Below are 25,161 nucleotides of genomic sequence, written 5' to 3' on the forward strand. Positions count from 1 at the left end.
AAGAGGTGAATCAGACAATGGAGACCACGGACTGTTGAGCAGCTGAAGTCTTATATCAAGCAAGAATGGACAAAATTTCAAATTGCAAATCTACTACAATTAGTATCCTCAGTTCCAAAACGATTAAGAAGTGTTATTAAAAGGAAAGGTGATGTAACGCAATGGTAAACATGCCTCTGTCCCAACTTTTGTTGAGTGTGTTGCAGCCATCAAATTCTAAATTTGTGTATGTTTACAAAATACAATTAAGTTGGTCAATAAAACTATTGAAAATCTTTTCTTTGTACTTTTGTCAGTTAAATAAAGGTTCACGTGAATTAACATATCACAGATTTTTGTTTTTATTGCATTTTAGAAAATATCCCAACTTTTCTGGAAATGAGATTTGTAATTTGGCAGGGGGATGGGAACGGGAATGATAGGGCTGAGAAAGGGGAAAACAGAAATAAATCAAAGATTGCGTGCAACAGAGATGATAGAAAGGACAGGCAGGAGAAGAGGCATGATCACAGCCAGTGGGATGAGTTACAGGGCAATAGAAGTGGGGTGCAGTAAAAACAGAAAGCAACAAATACTGTACTGAAATTGTTGTATTTGAATGCACGCAGCATAAGAAATAAAATGGATGATCTTGAAATTCAGCTACAGATTGGCAAGTATGATGTTGTGGCCATCTCTGAAACTTGGCTAAAGGATGGCTGCCGTTGGGAGTTGAAAGTCCAAGGATATACGGTGTATCGGAAAGATGGATTAGTAGGCAGAGGGGGTGGTGTGGCCCTATGAATAAGAAATAATATTAAATAATTAGAAAGGGATGACATAGGACCAAAATGTGGAGAGTCACTATGGGTTGAGTTAAGAAATGGAAAGGGTAAAAGGACCCTAATGGCAGTTGTATACAGAGCTCCAAACAGCAGCTGGGATGTGGATTACAAATTACAGCGGGAGATAGAAGAGGCGTGTCAGAAGGGCAATGTTTTGATAATTGTTGGGGATTTCCAGTTGACTGGAAAGGGACACTGACAGGAAGGACAGCAGAGCAGCAATGGCTGGAGTTTCTGTGAAAAATGAGGGAAGTGCAAGACAGATATATTCCAAATGAGAAGAAATTTTTGAATGGAAGAAGGGCACTACCATGGCTGACAAGCGAAGTCAGAGGTAAAGTAAAAGCAAAAAAGAAGGCATATAAGGAAGCCAAAGCTAGTGGGAAGATAGAGGATTGGAAAGTTGTTAAAAACATGCAGAAGGAAACTAAGAAGGACATTAGGAAGGAAAAGATGAATTATGAAAGGAAGCTGATCAAAGAAGATACTAAAAGCTTTTCTAAATATATAAAGAGTAAAAGAGAGTTGAGAGTAGATATAGGACCAATAGAAAATGATGCTGGAAATATTGTAATAAGAGACACAGAGATGGCAAAGGAACTGAATGTGTATTTTGCATCAGTCTTCACAGTGCAAGACATCTGCAGTATACCGGACATTCAGCGGTGCCATAGAAGTGAAGTATGTGAAGTGAAAATTACGACTGAGAAGGTGGTCAGGAAGCTTAATGGTCTGAGGGTGGATAAATCTCCTGGACCTGATGGAATGCACCCTCAGGTTCTGAAGGAAGTCGCTGGAGAGATTGCAGAGGCATTAACAATGATCTTTCAAGAATTGATAGATTCCGGCATTGTACCAGATGACTGGAAAATTACAAATGTTACTCCGCTATTTTAGAAGGGTGGGAGGTAGCAGAAAGGAAAGTATAGGCCTGTTAGCCTGACGTCAGTGGTTGGGAAGTTGTTGGAATCGATTGTTAGGGATAAGATTATGGAGTGCCTGGACGCACATGACAAGATAGGCCAAAGCCAGCATGGTTTCCTGAAAGGAAAATCCTGCCTGACTAACTTACTATGATTTTTGAGGAAATTGCAAGCAGGGTAGACAAAAGAGATGCAGTGGATGTGTACTTGGATTTTCAGAAGCCCTTTGACAAGGTGCCGCACATGAGGCTGCTTAGCAGATAAGATTACAGGGAAGTTACTAGCGTGGGTGGAGTATTGGCTGGTTGACAGAAAGCAGAGAGTGGGAATAAAGGGATCCTATTCTGGCTGGCTGCTGGTTACCAGTGGAGTTCCACAGGGGTTGGTGTTGGGACTGCTGCTTTTTACGATGTATGTCAATGATTTGGACTATGGTATTAATGAATTTGTGGCTATATTTGCTAATAATACAAAGATAGGGGGAGGAGCAGGTAGTGTTGAGGGAACAGAGAGCCTGCATAGTTTAGGGGAATGGGCAAGGAAGTGGCAAATAAAATACAATGTTGGAAAGTGTATGGTCGGGCAGTTTGGTGGAAGAAGTAAATGGGCAGATTATTATTTAAATGGAGAGAGAGTTCAAAATGCAAGAGATGGAAAGGGACTTGGGAGTCCTTGTGCAGAATGCTCTAAAGATTAACCTCCAGACTGAGTCAGTGGTGCAGAATACAAATGCAATGTTGGCATTCATTCCTAGAGGTATAGAATATAAGAGCAGGGATGTAATACTGAGGGTCTATAAGGTAATTGTGAGTATTGTGTGCAGCTTTGGCCTCCTTTAGAAAGGATATACTGACATTGAAGAGGGTTCAGTGATGATTCATGAGAATTGATTCCAGGAATGAAAGGGTTACCTTATGAGGAACATCTAGCAGCTCTTGGGCTGTATTCCCTGGAGCTCAGGAAAATGAGGGTGGATTTCATTGAAACATTCCGAATGTTAAAAGGCCTGAACAGGTTAGATATGGCAAAGTTACTTCCCATGGTAGGGGAGTCTAGGACAAGAGGGCACGACTTCAAGATTGAAGGATGTCCATTCAGAACAGAGGTCCAGAGAAATTACTTTAGTCAGAGGGTGGTAAATCTGTGAATTTGTTGCCACGAGCAGCTGTGGAGGCCAAAGTCATTGGGTGCATTTAAGGCAAAGATAGATAGCTTCTTGATTAGCCAGGGCATCAAAGGGTATGGGGAGAAGGTAGGGGAACAGGGATGACTGGAAGAATTTGATCAGCCCATGATTGATGGCCTCGATGGGCTGAATAGCCTATTTCTGTCCTATAACTTATGGCCTTAATGTCTCTGGTACCCATATCCAATCATCAACACCTCCTAGGCTCATAACCCACACATAACAGGTGTCATGAAGCTATCTGCCAAATTCCTGTCCTGCTGCCTCTAAGGTGTTTGAACTTCAATCCAAACACCAGTCCTATAGCCTGCTAGCTTTTGATAACTCCTAGATAACCCATCCATTCTAATCATTGCTACAGCACCTTTAGCTATGGCTGAGAGAAAATTACTGCTGTGATAATAAGGGATATCTTTGGAGCTTCTTGCAAAGCTTATTTTGTGCACAGGCTAAATACTCTAATGGGGAAGAACAGAAAAATTGGGATTTCAATCATCCATCATTATTATTCTCTATTATGTATTTGTAATCATTAAAATATTAGTGGACACTGTCAGCAATGAATAGTGCAAGTTCTAAGTGGATGAATTATAAGATGGAAAAATGAAGCAAATTAAAGAGAAGTAAAATCAACTGTCACTATCTTCTCAGATATGCAGGATATACATGTGATAAACATGAAAAGGGTATTGGAATCATTAAATTTAACAAGTTTTAATATTGTTTTATCTTAATCAGTTACATAAATTGTAAGCAAAATAGTTAATGATAAATTGCTTTTGTATGTACTCAATTTGTTTTTTATAAATTACGTTAGACTAACTCTGGAAAATTGCACACTATATTGCTAGGCAACAGCTTCACTTGCATTATGATTTTTCTTTCATATATTTCATTAAGTGCCTGCTGAAGATGCTTAATTTTAGTATACTAGATGTTTCAGTGTTCTCCAATTCACAACACTCTTTTTGAAGCATTACTGCTTCATCAAAGTCTGCCATTTTCATTCTATTTACATTACAAATATTAAATTGGATATGACTTGAAAACAGGCTTGGGGCTTATGATGCATGATTTGACCGCAATCATGCAGACAGCATAGTAAATTTGTGCTGTTTTACATAATACATGCATGCAGCTAGTATTGCTTGTACTGTTCATTGGTTGGATATGTCAAGAGGAATCTCAATTTTGCAAGTGGTTAACACTGTTTAAAAGTTGTGCATAACTGTTAAAGGAGAGACTTCGAATGACTGCAAGAAAGAAGGGGCATGGTAGCGTTGTGGTCCAAGTAATGCTATTACAGTGTCAGAAACCCAGGTTCAATTCCCGCTGCTGTCTGTAAGGAGTTTGTACGTTGTCCCCGTAACCATGTGGGTTTCCTCCCACATTCAGAAGATTACTGTTAAACCTTACTTCTAATTATTACCCGTTACCCAATGCAAGAACACACAGTACTACGGAAGATAAAGCAACTACTTCTTTATTAGTAGCTTGCTACTGGAGAGAGAACACTTCTCGGGCACTCACAGGGTCCGTACCAGTGGTCTCTCTCCCAGCACACAGATACAGATTCTTTTTATACCTTTTTTTGTCACGTAGCAGGAAACAATTTTTTGGCTACCCCTATAGTCACCTGCCCAGCAACAGTGGCATTTTAAGACAAAGACCCCTTGGTTGCCTTAATAGGCCAAAGGTCATCAACCTCAGACAATGTGCACCATGAGGTAGTTCCTCATTTTTCAACCGCAGTTCCACATTTTTTTTAGACAGAACATAATTAAATTACCACATCCTGCAGGTGAAACAAGGATTGCAAGGTCATATTGAACCTTTGTCCAACTTAGAGTATTTATAGAACTAGCTTACGAGACAAAGACAGAAAAGCGGAACCCAATTCACAAGACATAACTTCTGCAAAATTGTCAGTCTGAAAGCAACACAGGCAGACCACCCAGACAGAAGTCCGAGCAACCCCTCCTCACAAGGGCCCGAAAACCACCCCCAACCCTTTCAACCCTTCAACATCTCATTACAGGTTGGCAGGCTAATTGCTCACATGGGTAAAATTGGGCAGACCTGGCTCATTGGGCCAGAAGGGCCTGTTACCATGCTATATCTCCATATAACCATATAACAATTACAGCACGGAAACAGGCCATCTCGGCCCTTCTAGTCCGTGCTGAACTCTTACTCTCACCAAGTCCCACCGACCTGCACTCAGCCCATAACCCTTCGTTCCTTTCCTGTCCATATAGCTGTCCAACTTAACTTTAAATGACAACATCGAACCTGCCTCAACCACTTCTGCTGGAAGCTCGTTCCACACAGCTACCACTCTCGGTGTAAAGAAGTTCCCTCTCATGTTACCCCAAAACTTTTGCCCTTTAACTCTCAACTCATGTCCTCTTATTTGAATCTCCCCCACTCTCAGTGGAAAAAGCCTATCCATGTCAACTCTATCTATCCCCCTCGTAATTTTAAATACCTCTATCAAGTCCCCCCTCAACCTTCTACGTTCCAAACAATAAAGACCCAACTTGTTCAGCCTTTCTCTGTAATTTAGGTGATGAAACCCTGGTAACATTCTAGTAAATCTTCTCTGTACTCTCTCTATTTTGTTGACATCTTTCCTATAATTCAGTGACCAACACTGTACACAATAAATCGCTGAATAAGTAAGTAAATAAATAAATGGCAAGAGTACTTTCCAAAGAGAATCAGCAATTTTACACTCTCATTAAATATGCAAGAGAAAGGGCACACTCTGGTATTATAGTTTTCTGGTATATTAAGATAATACCAAATGTTGAGGGAAGAATAGGTAGTGGAAGAAGAATTCTACAATGCCTGGAGTTCAAATTATGGTAATGTATTGCAAACATTGAGAAATTAATCCATTTGTAACAGTAGCCAGAAGAAACAATCCATGAGTACTCATGAATATCCATGAGTATTTAGTGACCACTTTAATTAGAACTTGCTGCTGATTGAGAGAACAAGTCCTTCATTCCATTTAGTAAAGGAAAATAAAGATGTATGACTCAAGTATGTTCCACCATTTGTCAAGATCCTAAGCCTTAAATCTATGCAATCACTATAAAATCCCCTCACCCCTTGGTTTCCAAATATCAGAAAACCTTGGTCTTGAAAAATCTCATCAACTGAGCATCTGAGGCTATGAACCCAAATAAGGAAATGTTTCCTCATCTTTGTTAAAGTTGGCTGAACTTTTATCCAGCAACTGTATCCTGTCTTCTGCACTGTATATCAAGGTAAAATATCCCTTCAGTATGTGGCACTCACTATCAGAATTTTGTACATTTCAGAAGAATGGCATGTGATCTCATTGAATTCTAGTGATCATAAATCCAACTTTTTCAACGACTTTGGTTAAAAAGTAAACCCGATTGCAGATGCTGGAAATCTGAAATAAAATGAGAAAATGCTGCAAGTGCTCCATGGGTAGGGCCTCTTGGTCTCTAGCCAGTCACAGACATTCCCATTGTCCCCACCGGCTTCTCCTTCTCTGCGTCATAAAATATGCTTTTGCATTTGTCCAGTTCTCATGAGGCATTATCAGCCCAAAACATTAACTACGTTTTTTCATTCACAAATACTGCCTGCCCAGATGAGTATTTTTCTCTTTCTACATCAGGCTTACAATTATTTGCTGCAGTGACTGCAAAGTGAGTTTATATACCCTCAAGTGTGCAAACCAAAGCTGTACGTCATTATGCTATAACATGACATCAAACATTCTGATTTATGTACTCCAATGCCCATTCTGTTTATAGCTAGCAGCTAAGGATGAGATGTCACAGATGTTCATGGCAATGGACATGTGGGCTTTCCTGAAGGCTTGGGTAGTGATGGAATGCCACAAGAGTGCTGTCCATGTTCTGTGTTTCAACACGGAGCTCTTCATCAAACATAAAGTTATAGGTTTGATTGCCAACAAAATATTGATAAGGCTAGCATCGTGCATGCAAGAGCTTGGAAGCTTGATGCAGTACATTGCCATATTTCAGTCAAGGTGCCTGACAGGTAGATAATCCTTGGGGAGCAAGAACTAACCTCACTACCCATGGGTTCTGATTCCAACTAAGTCAATATCATGTTAGAGAGCTCAAATATAACCACTGTCCACAAGTTGCTGAGAAGCAAAGTGGAGGCTATTATTCAGATTCAGATTCATTTCTTTTTCACATATACATTGAAACATACAGTGAAATTTATCGTTTGCATTAACAGCTAACACAACCAAAGGATGTGCTAGGAGCAGTCTACAAGTGTTGCCACACATTCTGGGATCAATGTAACAGGCCCACAGTACTTGGCAGAACAACACTGAACACAAGTAATGAAGCAACAACAGCAAAACAAACCCTGTTCCTCCCACCCAAGCCCAAACGCATAAAGTCCTCTAACCCTGGGACAGTCAGTCTTTGGTCTCCAGCCTTCACTCACGGATTCATGGACATTTGGGCCTTTGACTTCTCCAGTAGAGTCACAGACTCCGGACTTCATGCATCAGGTTCCAGAGTTCTGAAGACAACAGATAAAGACCACAATTTCTAGGCCTCTCTGATTTGCGTACCTAGGGTGTCACCAGTCCTTATGCCTCCTACCTGCATGGAACTCCAGTCTTGGAACCCATAGATGACCACTGGGGGGGAGGATGATCTTCACTGGTGTGCCAGTCTGACATCTGTCCACAGATGTCCTTCTCCCTCATTCACATCACTGACCACTGAATGTGGAGCAGGGGCCTGGACTCCTGCCTGAGTTCTAACTCCCCCGCATCCCTGTCTCTGAACACTAACCTGACCCATAACTCCCTTGTCTGTCCTACAAACCTAAACAAAATCTTCTTACTCAGAGCCATAACTTTGATGGGGAATGCAGCTCAGTACCATCTTGACCAGAACTTCAGAGCATAGACAGAGTGGATGTGGCAAAGTTGTTTCCCATGATGGGGGAGTCTAGTACGAGAGGGCATGACTTAAGGATTGAAGGGCGCCCATTCAGAACAGAAATGCGAAGAAATTTTTTTAGTCAGAGGGTGGTGAATCTCTGGAATTTGTTGCCACGGGTAGCAGTGGAGGCCAAGTCATTGGGCATATTTAAGGCAGAGATTGATAGGTATCTGAGTAGCCAGGGCATCAAAGGTTATGGTGAGAAGGCGGGGGAGTGGGACTAAATGGGAGAATGGATCAGCTCATGATAAAATGGCGGAGCAGACTCGATGGGCCGAATGGCCGACTTCTTCTGCTTTGTCTTACGGTCTTAATTCTGCTTCCCGAAAACCCTTGGGGATGGGGGTGTGGACGTTGTGGAGCAAGCACTGGTGAGAGATTCGGGCTTACCTGCCAGCTGTTGCATGCTACAAAATCTGGCAGTCATGGGGGCATTGTCCTTGCTCACTGAGCAGTGGGAGGAGGAAAAAGTGGAAAGTGGCAGATGGCTATGAAAGGAGGCACTATTTTTAGGTGCTGTCAGGTCACATCTCATAGTCTTAATGTTCATCTAGCTTAGGGCACAGAGGGGAAGTTCGTGTCTGAAAATAGGAAAACACTATGCTCAAGGATGGTGTGTAACCAAGTTTTCATTTCACCTCAAGTCAAGGGGAACTGTTGGGCACTCTACTTGCTAATTTATGTATCCCCAATAATGTCTGTTTGGTTGGTAAGGTCGGTGAGAATGCCGAGTGTCAGATATGTTGTGACGATGAGCCCCGAACGTCTGCAAAGCTATGGTTCTTCCTGTGTTGCAGTGCCTCATCCTTTTTTTTTGGAAGTGCCTCCTCTACTCACAGTTGGTCAGGTCTTGTGCGTCTGGATGTGGGTAGGTAGTAGCCTATCCCCCACCAAGGTCATAAACAGAAAAGTGCTGGAAAAGAGCTAGTAAAATCATGGAGCATCCCACTCCCATCAGGGAGGAGGCTATGTAACATTCATACCAGCACCACCAGTCTCAAAAACAGTTACTTTAACGAGCAGTGAGGCTGATCAACACTTCCACCCACTTGCGCACCTGTCCACGTCCCTGGCCACCACTACTTTATTATTTTTTGTCAGTTAGCTTTTATACAGATGCTCCTGTGCCTGGCGTCACTTTATGTATATACAATCAATCTGTGTTTTATATATTTGTTTTTATTATTATTATAATTGTGTTCTTGGTCTTACTGTGGTTTTTTCGGTGCTGGGTTGGATCCAGAGTAACAATTATTTCATTCTCCTTTACACTTGTATATAGGAAATTACATTAAACAATCTTGAATCTTAAATTTGTAAAGTCTGTGTTTGCAGTAGATCCATGAGGGGAGGACAAAGGATTAATGTGCTAGACAAGACATGTGAGAGGATAGCCTGGTAGTGCAACAGTCAATGCTGTTGCCTCATTACCAGTGACCTGACGCTTTTTCTGACATTGGGTGCTTGGTGTGTAGAGTTTTCATTAGCCCTAGCTCCATTTTGCTCCCATCTTCCTCCCATCTTGCAAAAACATGCTATTGAATAATGATTATGCATTGGCTTAAGTTAAATGGTTAAAGAATCATCCTGAAAGTTGATAGACATGTGAACATAGAAGATCAAAAACTGTAGCACAGAAATAGGCCTTTCAGCCTGTCTAGTTCATGCTGGACTATTATTCTGCCTAGTCCCATTGATGAGAGAGTAAATAGTGGTAAGGGTAGAATGAAACAGGCTTATTCTACTAAGATTTGATAGACCTAGTATCACAACATGTAAGTGTACTCATCTTTAATGAATGGATTAAATTAAAATGCTTGTGGCATTTTTTACCTTAACTTGCTGCCCGCTTGTGTGACAAGCTTCAATCATGCTATCAATAGGATTCTTCCACCCGTCGGCAGGGGTGTCCATCTGAATTCTTACAGCTTCTCGGGTGGTATTACAAAGGAGTTGCAGTATATTGAAGTAGTCATGCTATATGTGGAATCCATTTTCTGCTCCTCCAACTGTAGAACTCAACAGTTGCTGAGATTGGAATGTGACTTTAAAGAGTGAAGCTGAAATCAAAGTTCAAAGTAAATTTGTTAACAAAGCATGTTTATGTCACCATAAACTACCCTGAGATATGTTTTCTTGCAGACTTTCACAGTAGAACAAAGAAATGCAATTGAATCAATGAAAAATTACACATAGACATGTTGTCATCACATCCATCCATCTTAATTGGCTGAGAAACCTGGAAACTATATAACACAGCATTGTTAAAAGGGCTTTGACAAAAGTGCTTCAAGGTCTCACAAACTTGTTTCAGTGTGTCACTATTAATGGCTAACTCTGCAGAACTCAAGATTTTCCTCTGCTCCAAGCAGTTGCCATTGTTGGTCTTTAAATAAACTATTGTTTATCAGTCACTCCTTTTGAGAAAATGACCCATACTTAAATATTGCAGAATTTCTTCAAACAACAAATTTGTTCCTTTCTGTAAAATAAATGTTGCTATCAGGATTTGAAACTGAACCATTCAGGGCTGTTGACCGAAAGGCAACAGTGGCTTTAAAATGTGTCATTGGAGTAAATTCATGTGAGAATAGCACAACATGGTGAACAAGGATAATGCTAGTGGGAGTGATCAAAGGAGAGGCTTCTTGATTTGTTCATTCATGGAATGTGGTCATGAGTGGTGAGGTCAGTGTTTCTCGTCCATTCCTTATTGTTTCAGAGAACAGTGAAGAACTAACCCCATTGCTGTGTGAGAAGAATCTTATGTTCAAAGTTCAAAATAAATTTATTAATAAACTACAAACACATCACCATATACTAGCCCAAGATTTATTTTCTTGCAGGCGTTCACATTAGAACAAAGAAGTACAATAGAATCAATGAAAATCAAGTCACAAACAAAAACACAAACCATGATTATACACTAAACTGCCGGGCAAATCAGAAACCATGGCTGACTGCAGAAGTTCATACAGTACTTAGGGATCGGGACACTGCCTTCATATCAGGTACAGTAATAAGGTGACTAAAGTCAGTAAGAGCACACATTTCTGTGCCACCAGGAAGGCAAAGCGAGAATAATCACAGAAAATTCACATACACCCTTCTGACACCAGGGACGTGCGACACATATGGCAATGTATACAAACCATAACACAAATCAAGTCCATCTTGCGCATCAAAGACGGCAATGCCTCCCCTCAAGATAGGCTAAATGCTGTCTATGCATGATCTGATGCAATGAATGATGTGACATTCAGGAAACTCCCCCTCCCCTGAGGACCAGGCACCCTCTCTGGCATCAGCTGAGATGAGGAGAATGCTAGCTAGGATAAATCCATGTAAAGCTTCAGGGCCAGATAACATACCTGATCAGGTGTTGTGGTATCGTGCGACCCAGCTAACAGAGGTTATAACGAAGATCTTTAACATTTCTTTGCAACAGCCCACGGTCCCTGCAGGCTTCATGGCAGCCACCACCAGCTCAAAGGTGGTGACTAATCAGCATATAAGAGGGACATTGAATATCTGGTGGCGTGGTACCACAGCAACAACATCTCATGCAATGGCAGTAAGTCCAAGAGACTTTAGAATGAGAAAACCAGAGGTCATGAGCCAGTCCTCATTGGGGATCAGAGGTGGAGGGGGTCAGCAACATTGAATTCCTCTGTGTTATATTTTTAGAGGATCTGTCCTGTGTCCAGTAGGTAAGTGCCATAATGCAGAAAGCGTGGCAAGGCCTCTACTTTCTTGGAAGTTTGCGAAGATATGGCATGTCATTGAATTGAATTGACTTTATTTCTTACATCCTTCACATGCTTGAGGAGTAAAAATTTTTATGTCGTGTCTCCGTCTAAATGTGCAATGTGCAATCATAGTAATTAATAATTTATAATAAATAGAACAGTCAGTGTAACATAGAAATACACTCAAATCAGCTTGAGTTAATCAGTCTGATGGCCTGGTGGAAGAAGCTGTCCCAGAGGCTGTTGGCCCTGACTTTTATGCTGCAGTACCGTTTCCCGGATGGTAGAGGCTGGAATAAATTGTGGTTGGGGTTACTTGGGTCCCCAACGATCCTTCGGGCCCTTTTTTCACACCTGTTTTTGTAAATGTCCTGAATCATGGGAAGTTCACAACTACAGATGCACTGGGCTGTCCGCACCATTCTCTGCAGAATCCTGCAATTGAAGTTCCCATACCAGGCAGTGATACAGCCAGTCAGGATCCTCTTAATTGTGCCCCTGTAGAAAGTTCTTAGGATTTGGGGGCCCATACCAAACTTCCTCAACCGTCTGAGGTGAAAGAAGCCTGTCTCCATTCCTCCTGTAATCCACAACACGCTCCTTTGTTTTTGTGACATTGAGGGAATGGTTTTCTTGACACCACTATGTCAGAGAAATGACTTCTTCCCTGTGGGCCACCTCGTTATTGTTTGAGATTAGGCCAATCAATGTAGTGTTGTCAGCAAATTTCTTTAGCGTATTAGAGCTGTGGGTGGCGACACAGTCATGGGTATACAAGGAGTAAAGGAGGGGACATAGTACACAGCACTGAGGAGCTCCTTTATTGAGAGCCAGAGGGGTGGATGTGAGGGAGCCCACTATTACCACCTGCCAGCGATTTTACAAGGAAGACTAGGTTCCAGCTGCCCAGGCAGGGTGAAGGCCGAAGTCTCTGAGCTTCTCCAGATGTGTAAGGACGATAGATAGAGCAATGGCTATTGTGTCATCTGTCGATTGGTTGTGTTGGTAGGCGAATTGTAGGGGGTCCAGTTTGGGTGGTAGCATGCTACAGATGTAGTCCTTGACCAGCCTCTCAAAGCATTTATTGAGGTGAGAGTGACAGGATGCCAGTCGTTCAGGCATGTTACCTTAGTTTTTTTTTTGGCAGTCATCTAAAACTTTGGACAAATTTCAATAGATGTATGATGAAGAGTATATTGACTGGTTGCATCATGGTCTAGTATGGAAACTCCAATGCCCTTTAATGTAAAAGCTTACAAAGAGTAGTGGATATGGCAAAGTCCATCATGGGTAAAGCCTTCACCACCACTAAGCACATCTGTATGGAGCACTATCGCAGGAAAGCAGCATCCATCATCAAGGACCCTCAGCATCCAGGTCATGCTTTCTTTTCGCTGCTGCCATCAGGAAGATGGTACCCATACCACCAGGCTCAGGGACAGTTAATACCCCTCAAACATCAGGCTTTTAAACCAGAGGGGATGACTTCAGTCACCCCATTACTGAACTTTTCCTACAACCCGTGGACTCAATTTCTCTTCATATCATGTTGTCAATATTTATTGCTTGCTTGCTCACTTATCTATTTATTTATTTATTTATTTTATTATTAACATATTTTTATATATTTGCACAATTTGTTGTCTTTTGTATATTTGCTGTCTGTCTGTCCTGTTGTGTGTGGTCTTTCATTGTGTTTCTTTTCAGGGTTATAGAAACATAGAAAACCTATGAAACAGCAAAATACAGACCCTTCGGCCCAAAAAGCTGTGCCTTACCTAGGGTTACCCATAGCCCTCTAATATATAGTGAAATTTCTGTACTTTGATAATAAATTTATTTTGAACTTTGAACCACCACTCCAGTGCCCAAGAGAGCAATAGTAACTGCCCTAAACAATTATTGCCCAGTAGCACTGACTTCAACAATCATAAAGTGCTTTCAATAGCTGGTAATGGATTGTATAAAATCCCACTTTCTAGCTACATTGGACCATTTCCAGTTTACCTACTGTTCAAACCGGTCCACTGATGATGCCACAGCCTCAGTTCTTCACTCCATCCTGTCCAACTTAGAAAACAATGCCTCATATCCCAGTATACTGTTAGTCGGCTTCAGCTTGGTGTTTAACAAGATCATCCCTCAGAAGCTGGTAGGTTAACTGTCCTTGTTGGGACTGAACACCCCTCTCTGTAACTGGATCTTAGACTTCTTGATGGAAAGACCCCAGTCAGTCTGAATTGGCAGCAATATCTCAAGCTTAATCATGCTGAACACTGGTGCCCCCTCCCCAGGTCTATGAGTCAACCCACTGCTGTTCATACTGTTAAGTCAGGATTGCATTGCCAGATCCGGCACAAACTGCTTCTTCAAGTTTGCTGTTGATATAATAGTGGTTGGCCTCATTGGCAACAATAATGAATCTGCATTCAGGGAGGAGGTAGAGAGGCTTGTCATATGCTGCCTGACCAGCTGAGTTCCTTGAGCATTTTGAGTATGTTGCTCTGGAATTCCAGCATCTGCAGTCTTTTGTGTTTATCAAAAGTGTCCTGCCTGGTTACATCATAGTGTGGTTTGGAAGTTGCAAAGCATCAGACTGCAAGACTCTACAGAGGATAGTAGAAAACATAGAGAATCACCGAGGTGTCCCTCCTCCCTATAATGTAACATTTATCGGGAAAGGTGTACATGAAAGTCTTGAAGCATTGTTCACTGTGGTCTGGTATATATGTACAATGTGAGAGTAAACTTAAACTTGAACTAACAAATAACCAATGTGCAAAAGAAAACAAACTGTGCAAATAGAAAAATGATTTAAAAAGCAAACAAATAAATCAAACTGAGAACATGAGTTGTAGAGTCCTTGAAAGTAAGTCCAAAAGATGTACAATCAGGTGAGTGAAGTTATCCACACCATTTCAAGATCCTGATGGTGTTTTAGATTATGGGAACACTCAGTACTCAATGACATTTATTGTCATTTAGAAATGCATACATGCATTAAGAAATGATATAATGTTCCTCCAGAGTGATATCACAGAAAAAACAGGACAAACCAAAGACTAACACTGACAGAACCACATAAATATAACATATAGTTACAGCAGTACAAAGCAATACCATAATTTGATAAAGAACAGACAATGGGCATGGTAAAATAAACGTCTCAAAGTCCCGAATCGATCGACTCCCGAGTGGCAAAGAGAGAAACTCCCTGCCATAAACCTCCAGGCACCGACAACTGCCGATGCGCTGGAAGCACCCGACCACAGCTGACACTGGGTCCGTCCATCCGAAAACTTCGAGCCTCCAACCAACCCCTCCGATACAGCCTCCGGAGCGCCTTCGACCTCATCCTGGCTGCTGAAACAAGCAAAGCCGTGGATTCGAGGCCTTCTCCTCTGGAGATTCCGGACCACACAGTAACAGCGGCAGCGAAGCGGGCATTTCAGAAGTTTCTCCAGATGTTCCTCCGTACTCTCACATCTGTTTCCATCAAATGAGAATTGTGCACGATCCCCTACTTGACAAATAAGAGATATCATTCACCGGAGAGACTGCACGCGCTGCGTCGCGCCGCCATCTTCTCCTCCTCCATCTGTAAACAATTGTCTGTGTGTTGTTAGTTCAGGCAGATTGTGTTTGTCTAATATTGTGACTTAGATGAAGATCAGACCACATTTTATGAATAATTAGTCCAGAAAGCCAGGTAATTGCAAAGAGTTCACAAACTTTTTCTTGAAATTGTAGATGTCCTATCATCATCCTTTCAGGAGGTTGAAGGGTAATGTAATGTTGAGGGATATGTAGTCTAGCCAGCATGAGGAATGTCAACTTCCCTTCTCTGAAACACATTGGTAAAACATTCAGTAACCATCCAGTAGCCCTATGGTTATCAATATAATCATTTCAAATTAAGATTTACCTTACTACTTGAATTCATGTTGCTGGAGAGTAGTGCATTGGTCATGACAGCCCATTTCTAGAAGCATAGAAACTAAAGTAAGGAAACTGGCTGAAAATAAGCAAAAAAGATCATTTTGGAAACACTCAGCATCTGTGGAGCAGAGTTAAATGGAGACCCAAGAGACTGCAAATGCTGGAGGAACTAAGAATATCAGCGAGCATCTGTGGTGGAAAATGGAGAGTCAATGTTTCAGGTCCAGAGGAAGGGTCTCGAATTGAAATGTCAACTGCTCATTTTCTTTCATAGATGTTGCCTTTTTTGTTGAGTTCCTCCAGTATCTCTTGCATTGCAACAGAGTTAATGTTTCTGGTCTGAAACTTTGTGTTCAAACTAGGAAAGAGATTTTAAAAAGTGGTTGTATATTGCAGAGAACATGGCTGGAGGAACAGTTATGACATGGAATATCCTGAAAGGATGATGATAGGACATCTACAATTGCAAGAAAAAGTTTGTGAACCCTATGCAATTACCTGGCTTTCTGGATTAATTACTCATAAAATGTGGTCTGATCTTCATCTAAGTCACAATATTAGACAAACACAATCTGCCTGAACTAACAACACACAGACAATTGTACTTCTTCTCATCATTACTGAGTACGCCATTTAAACAATCACAGTCTAGGTACAAAGAAGTATGTGAATGTCTGGGGGGGGGGGGTCAGGTGTTACAATCAGGGAGTTGAGATTGGAGGTGTGGTTTATAGAGGTGCCCTGTCCTTTAAAAAAAGACAGACAAAGTCAGGTTACTGACAGAGCCTGCGCTTTTCAAGAAAGACCTCTTTATATGCACCATGCCTCGATCAAAACAACTTTCAGAGGACCTTTGAAAAAGAATTGTAGAGATGCATGAAGTTGGAAAAGGCTACAAAAGCATTTCTAAAGACTTGAGTGTTCATCAGTCCACAGTAGGAGAAATTGTCTCCAAATGGAAGAAACTCAGTACTGTTGCTACTCTCCCTAGGTGTGAGCGTCCTGCAAAGATCAAGCCAAGAGCACAATGTGCAGTGCTGAAGGATGTGAAAGAGAACTCAAGGGTAACAGCAAAAGAGCTGCAAAAATCTCTGGAACCTGCTAAAGTCTGTGTTCATGTGTCCACTATAAGAAAAACACTGAACAAAAATGGTGTTCGTGGAAAGACACCATGGAGGAAACCACTGCTCTCCAAAAACAACTTTGCTGTTCACCTCAAGTTTGCAAAAACTACCTGGATGTTCCACAACATTTCTGAAACAATATTCTGTGGACAGATGAGACAGAAGTTGAAAATTTTGGCAGAAATGCACCCTGCAATGTTTGGAGTAAAAATGGCACTGCACACCAGCACCAAAACCTTGTCCCAACTGTAAAGTGTAGTGGAAGGAGCATCATGGCTTGGGGCTGCTTTGCTGCCTCAGAGCCTGGACAGCTTGTAATAGTTGAGGGAACAATTAATTCAAAATTGCATCAAGACATTTTACAGGGGAATGTCAAGGTAGCAGGTTGTCACTTGAAGCTAAATACAAGTTGGATGATGCAACAGGGCAATGATTGGAAATACAAGAGTAAATCAACAACAGAATGTTTTAAAAGGAAGAAAATTTGTGTTTTGAAATGGCCATCAGACTCCAGAACTTAACCTAATGAAGATGCTGTGGCATGATTGAAGAGGGCTGTTCATGCAAGGTATCTCAGAAATGTTGATGAACATCAAGAGTTTTGTATGGAGGAATGGTCTAAAATTCCTCCAAGCTGATGTGCAGGACTCATCAACAGTTAACGGAAACATTTCACTGAAGTTCTTGCTGTAAAGGGGGTCACACCAGTTACTGAAAGCAAAGGTTCACGTACTTTTTCCAACAAATACATGTAATATTGGATCATTTTTCTCAATAAGTAAATGAACAAGTACTATGTTTTCTGTGTTATTTATTTTATTGCATTCTCTATCTAGTTTTAGGACTTGCACGAAGATCTGATCACATTTTAGGTCATATTTATGCAGAACTAGAGAAAGTTTCTAAGGGTTCACAAACTTTCTAGCACCACATTAGGTTAATTGGTACTGTTAGCGGGTAACGTGTTTTCTCCAATGTCGAGGAGATTTTCACACATGTTGTATGACTTGCGAGATATTTTCAGCACTTGCGGTTTTAGTTGAAGAACGTGTCTGCCCATGAAAAAATCTCATTCAAAACAACTATGTTCTTGAGCTCTGTTTTCACTGATTGCATCCTGGCGTATTGAAGCCTGTTATTGCCCTATATACTGAGGCTTGCTGCTATGAATTTTGAGGCCCTCCATTAGTGGGGGTTGGCCATGGATATTGTGTCCTACTTGTCTACTTAATATGCAAGCCAGAACACAAGCCAGGGCAGTAAGATATGGAGAACAAGCTGTTATCCAAGCGGCAGACTCCCCTTATCCAAGAAGGTGATGAATCCAAAGGAATGGCAGAGACTGATACAGTTTGGCACCACTGATTGACACCAGTGGCATTGTAGGAGTACCAATCAGTATTGAACTCAACTTGGGACTGACCTAGCATCTACAGCTCCAGATTTCTCCTTGGGGTTTACTCTTGAAGCTTCCCCCATGAGTGGGTATAGCTGCAAGACAGCGGAGTTTTGCTTCTAGAAGAGCTCTGAACCACAGCTAATGAGCTCCATCTGCCTGAAGTGACTGGTTTTAAGACACCAGTAACTCACCTTTGCCCCTTCTCCTGTCAGTAGAAACAGTTCCACTGGCCTTAGCAGCTAAGCCATATGTGAAGGTCAAGAGCTGGACTTGGTTGTCAGAGGCTGTCGGAGACGCATACCATTGAGAACATTTATTAAGTAGTGGAAGCTTCTCTCCATTACCTTCCCAGCTACAACAAACTTAAGGAACTGCTATGAAGTTATTACTTATACAGTATGTCATCATTACCATGAAAGCATTTCAGATTTACACTGTATTGCACTTTTGAATGATTGTGGCAACAGAACTGTGCCTTCAAAAATTTAGTTCATTGCTTTTGGAGTATTTTAAATTTTACTTTTCAGCCTTTTTTTTACACTAGGTAATTTTTTCTTTGTTTCCAATTTGTGGATTATTGTTGTGCATTCACTTCCTACACTCTAGTTTGTTCCCATTTGTTCCATTGTTGAGAAGGAAAAGCATAGTGTAGCCATGATAAGGAACAATTCACTTATCACTCTGTTCTGCACTTCTGCACATGAACCTTCTCACCATTAGAGGAAACAAGATAATGATACATTCATCCATTGATTTCATCAGCCAAATATGTTTATTTCAACAATAGTACAATAAAAAGTGGGTATTGCATCTTGAATAACACTTCAGTGGCATTTGCATCTTGAACAACACTTCAGAATTTTAAGTTGATTTTAAATTTTATTGGGTTTTTCTTTAGCAGACAGTAACAGGTAAGTGGCTAATCTTAATTACAGCACTGGGTAATTCAGTGCTATAGTTATTTTCTTTATGTGCTGCTTCTTTGTTTATTCTGTCAACAACTATGAAAGTTAAGGCTCTGCTACTTTCCTGTGAACTCAGGTGGTCAGTTTGTCTTTGAGAAATACAATGATGCTTTCTCTCTTAAGGAACTTCAGGTAGATTCAAATCCCTTAGTAATAGTTCCATTGATTTGGATATTCAAGTACCTGCTTGTTAATTCAATAAATAACTTTCAATCAAACTAATAGATATTTGAAGTATTCATAAAGATAGTTTATGATGGAAGTGAGTGTCCTGAACTGTTTTGCTGACAAATTTTGGGGCGTCACTGTAGTGGTTGGTGCTACTACAGCTCGGGCATTCTGAAGTTCGGAGTTAAAATCTGACACCGTCTGTAAGGAGTTTGTACATTCTTTCAGTGAACAGCATGGGTTTCCTCCCACAGTCCAAAGGTGTACCGGTTAGTAGGTTAGTTGGTCATTGTAAATTGTCTTGTGATTAATGCTATTGTTAAATAAGTGGGTTGCTGGACCATGTGGGTTGTTGGGCCTGAAGGATCTATTCAACCCTGTTTCTCTAAATAAAATGTTATTGAAGGACAAAAGTCTGAAGATGGTTTAAAGCTATTCAAGAAATGGAGAATGGAAATATTCTTTCCTTCTAAGTTTGAATGCAATGTGGTAACATTAAAGAAGCCAGCTATGGTTATCTGATCAGTGATGACATGAGGCACTATGTTGGATGCTACCATCTGTATTTTTATGTCCATTTTTGATGCTCAGTAGTAGCTTAATACAGGAAATAGAAGCCAGAAAAAATCCTCAGTAAAACCAGAATTAATTTGATGCATTTTCAAGAAGATGTTTCATACTGACAAACTTTGAATGGACATTAACTTAGAATTAAATTTTGTACAATTTTGTTCACGGGGGAAATATCTAAGAGGCTATGTTGTCTGGATGCCCGCTGCTGTTTGATCCTAAGTTGAACATAGCTAATTGCATTCCCTGGCTGAGACTCTGCGAGACAGTAGATGCTTTGCTGCACTGATGAAAGCATGTTTTGTCAAATTTCTTGTTGCATCTTGGAAGGGTGTTGATGCATTAAACAGAATCAGTGTGAAAACAGCAAATAGAACTACGTAGCTCTCAATGGGTTTGAAGCTCTGCTTGAATGCCATAAACTGGCATAAATTAGTTACCATCTCCCTTGGTTTCCCTGGTGTTCCCTGCTGTGTTTTGTAGGTAAACCCTGTTAATTAATCCAGAGGTGATAGAATGTTTATCTCAGGATTTCTGAGCCACCTTTGCCAGCTCTATGTAGCTGTGCATTTATTTCACTTATCCTCTAACTCCTTCAAAACAATAACAGCGATGAAGTACTTAAAATTAAAATATTGCTCTTGCTATAAACAAACCTCCAAGGTTTCAAGAACATAGGAAATAGAAGGCAGAAGCAGACTATCCAACCCCTCACACCTGCTTTGGCATCACTGTTCCCTCTATGCTGTGAGGTTGCACAGCCATGCGGTAACTGAAATGCTCTCGCACATATAGCCTTTGTTGCTGCACAGCTGGAATTTTCTTTTATAAGATATTAATACAAAGTGCCACACAGTTTTCAGGCCATGTAACAATTTCCTGCTCAGAGTGATAGTTGGTCAATGTAGCTGTAAAAAAAAATTAGAGGGAACACTGTTTGACATTCGGTAAGATCCTACCTGATTTTTTACTCTAAACCACCACTTTCTTTTACTAACCTTCATTCCTTAATATCCCAAATATTTGAAAATCTGTTCTACTCTGCCTTCAATATACTTAGCAACTAAGCATCTTGCATATGAATTTTAAAGATTCACAACTTTCTGAGTGAAGGAGGTTCTTCTATCTCTTATATTGAAAAGCCAACTCTTTATTGTGAAAAAAATGATCCTGGGTCTACAGCAGTTGTTCCCAAACTTTTAAGGATTACTGGCCCCTTGGCTCCCACACCAGATTCCCAGCACTCTCTTTCCAGCCATTACATAAAAACTATTAAAGGTTTTGATTTATGATACAAAGTGAAGGAAAATAGGAACTACAAATTCAAAGCAGTGACAAATAATTGTAAGATGATTCAAATCCATTTAAAGCCACAAATATAATTATATCTGTATTTAATAACAGTAAAACATTTTTCATAAACAAATTTACAGTGTACATTAGTAGTCCAACTATTGACTACTTCATTGCTTTTTCACCTTTAATGAGATGGATGGGCTTGGTGCAGTGATATCAGCTTCTCAATATCAGGCTGATGTTACTTAGAAGGAGTCCAGATCTCCACATTCAGTATTTTGCACTTTGTTTCATTGGTTTGAAAGATGTTGGGTGACTGCATAGAGGATAGGCAATAAAGAACATCTTGATCTTTTTCCACAGTACAGGAAAGTGTTCACAGATTTCTTCCTGTAACTAAAATTCTCGATATGATTTTTTAAACCTTGGCTTCAGCTCGAAGTCATTTTGCAGTGAGATCAATTCTTCCATCATTCCTGTTAATAACTCATTACAAGAGTTCAGGAATGGATTTATTACCCAATCTGGAATTTGTATTGAGAGAAGATCTTGAAATCTTTCTGGCGTGTCTTTATAAGACCATAAGACCATAAGACAAAGGAGCAGAAGTAGGCCATTTGGCCCATCGAGTCTGCTTCACCATTTTATCATGAGCTGATCCATTCTCCTATTTAGTCCCACTCCCCTGCCTTCTCACCATAACCTTTGATGCCCTGGCTACTCAGATACCTATCAATCTCTGCCTTAAATACACCCAGTGACTTGGCCTCCACTGCTGCCCGTGGCAACAAATTCCATAGATTCACCACCCTCTGACTAAAAAAATTTCTTCGCATTTCTGTTCTGAAAGGGCGCCCTTCAATCCTTAAGTCATGCCCTCTCGTACTCGACTCCCCCATCATGGGAAACAATTTTGCCACATCCACTCTGTCCATGGCTTTTAACATTCGAAATGTTTCTATGAGGTCTCCCCTCATTCTTCTAAACTCCAAAGAATACAGTCCAAGAGCAGACAAATGTTCCTCATATGTTAACCCTCTCATTCCCGGAATCATTCTAGTGAATCTTCTCTGTACCCTCTCCAACGTCAGCACATCCTTTCTTAAATAAGGAGACCAAAACTGCCCACAGTACTCCAAGTGAGGTCTCACCAGCACCTTATAGAGCCTCAACATCACATCTCTGCTCCTATACTCTATTTCTCTAGAAATGAATGCCAACATTGCATTCGCCTTCTTCACCACTGACTCAACTTGGAGGTTAACTTTAAGGGAATCCTGTACGAGGACTCCCAAGTCCCGTTGCATCTCAGAACTTTGAATTCTTTCCCCATTTAAATAATAGTCTGCCAGTTTATTTTTTCTGCCAAAGTGCATAACCATACACTTTCCAACATTGTACTTCATTTGCCACTTCTCTGCCCATTCTTCCAATCTATCCAAGTCTCTCTGCAGACTCTCCGTTTCCTCAGCACTACCGGCCCCTCCACCTATCTTCGTATCGTCAGCAAACTTAGCCACAAAGCCATCTATTCCATAATCCAAATCGCTGATGTACAATGTAAAAAGAAGTGGCCTCAACACTGATCCCTGTGGAACACCACTAGTAACCGGCAGCCAACCAGAATAGGATCCCTTTATTCCCACTCTCTGTTTCCTGCCAATCAGCCAACGCTCTATCCACGTATGTAACTTTCCCGTAATTCCACGGGCTCTTATCTTGTTAAGTAGCCTCATGTGTGGCACCTTGTCGAAGGCCTTCTGAAAATCCAAATATACAACATCCACTACATATTCCTTGTCTAGCCTACTGGTAATTTCCTCAAAAAATTGTAATAGGTTTGTCAGGCAGGATTTTCCTTTAAGGAATCCATGCTGAGTTCTGCCTATCTTGTCATATGCCTCCAGGTACTCTGTAACCTCATCCTTGACAATCGACTCCAACAACTTCCCAACCACCGATGTCAAGCTAACAGGTCTATAATTTCCTTTTTGCTTCCTTGCCCCCTTCTTAAATAGCGGAATGACATTTGCAATCTTCCAGTCTTCCGGAACCATGCCAGAATCTATCGACTTTTGAAAGATCATCGCTAATGCCTCCGCAATCTCCACAGCTACTTCCTTCAGAACACGAGGGTGCATTCCATCTTGTCCAGGAGATTTATCGACCTTTAGCCTATTCAGCTTCCTGAATACTTTCTCTGTCGTAATTGCGACTGCGCACACTTCTCTTCCCTGACACCCTTGAGTGTCCGGTATACTGCTGATGTCTTCCTCAGTGAAGACTGATGCAAAATACTCGTTCAGTTCCTCTGCCATCTCCTTATCTCCCATTACAATTTCTCCAGCATCATTTTCTATCGGTCCTATATCTACTCTCACCTGTCTTTTACTCTTTATATACTTGAAAAAGCTTTTAGTATCCTCTTTGATATTATTTGCTAGCTTCCTTTCATAGTTAATCTTTTCTCTCTTAATGACCTTCTTGGTTTCCTTTTGTAAGGTTTTTAAAACTTCCCAATCCTCTGTCTTCCCACGAATTTTTGCTTCCTTGTGTGCCCTCTCCTTTGCTTTAACTTTGGCTTTGACTTCTCTTGTCAACCACGGTTGCATCCTTTTTCCACTTGAAAATTTCTTCTTTTTTGGAATATACCTGTCTTGCACATTCCTCATTTCTCGTATAAACTCCAGCCACTGCTGCTCTGCTGTCTTTCTCGCGAGTGTCCCTTTCCAGTCAACTTTGGCCAGTTCCTCTCTCATGCCACTGTAATTTCCTTTACTCCACTGAAACACCGACACATCAGATTTCGGCTTCTCTTTTTCTAATTTCACGGTGAATTCAATCATGTTATGATCACTGTCTCCTAAGGGTTCCTTCACCTCAATCTCTCTAATCACCTCCGGTTCATTACACAATACCCAATCCAGTACAGCCGACCCCCTAGTGGGCTCAACAACAAGCTGTTCTAAAAAGCCATCTCGCAGACCTTCTACAAATTCTCTCTCTTGAGATCCAGTGCTGACCTGATTTTCCCAATCTACTGGCATGTTAAAATCCCCCACAATTATCATAACACTGCCCTTCTGACAAGCCTTTTCTATTTCCATTTGTAATTTGTAGTCCACATTCCTGCAGCTGTTTGGAGGCCTATAGATAACTGCCATCAGGGTCCTTTTGCCCCTGCTATTCCTTAGCTCAACCCATAAAGATTCTGCACCTTCCGATCCTATATCACCTCTTTCTAATGATTTAATATCATTTCTTACCAATAAAGCCACGCCTCCCCCTCTGCCTACCTTCCTATCCTTCCGATACACCATGTATCCTTGGACGTTCAGCTCCCAGAGACATGCATCCTTTAGCCAGGTCTCAGTGATGGCCACAATATCATACCTGCCAATCTGTAGCTGTACAACAAGATCATCAAACTTATTCCTTATGCTGCGTGCATTTAAGTACAACAGCTTAAGACCAGTATTTGATACTTTTTGCTTTGATTTCACTGCAACTCATCCCAATGGCTACAAATTTGCCCCATCACCTGCCTGTCTTTCCTGACATCTTTACTGCTCACTATCTTAGATTTATTTCTATTTTCCCCTTCCTCCGCTCTATCATTCTGGTTTCCATCCCCCTGCCAAATTAGTTTAAACCCTCCCTAACAGCTCTGTTAAACTTGCCCGCCAGGCTATTGGTCCCCTTCGGGTTCAGGTGCAACCTGTCCTTTTTGAACAGGTCATACTTCCCCCAGAAGAGAACTCAATTATCCAAGAATCTGAAGCCCTGCCCCCTACACCAGTCTCTCAGCCACGCATTCATCTGCCTGATCCGACTATTCTTGCCCTCGCTAGCACGTGGCACAGGTAGCAATCCCGAGATTACTACCCTGGAGGTCCTGCTTCTCAGCTTCCTTCCTAACTCCTGGAAATCTCTCTTCAGGACCTCCTCCTTTGTCCTATCTATGTCATTGGTACCAACATGTACCAAGACAACTGGCTGCTCACCCTCCCCCTTTAGAATATTCAGGACCCGATCCGAG

Source organism: Mobula hypostoma, chromosome 19 (assembly GCF_963921235.1).
Source record: "Mobula hypostoma chromosome 19, sMobHyp1.1, whole genome shotgun sequence".
In the NCBI taxonomy this organism is placed as follows: domain Eukaryota; kingdom Metazoa; phylum Chordata; class Chondrichthyes; order Myliobatiformes; family Myliobatidae; genus Mobula; species Mobula hypostoma.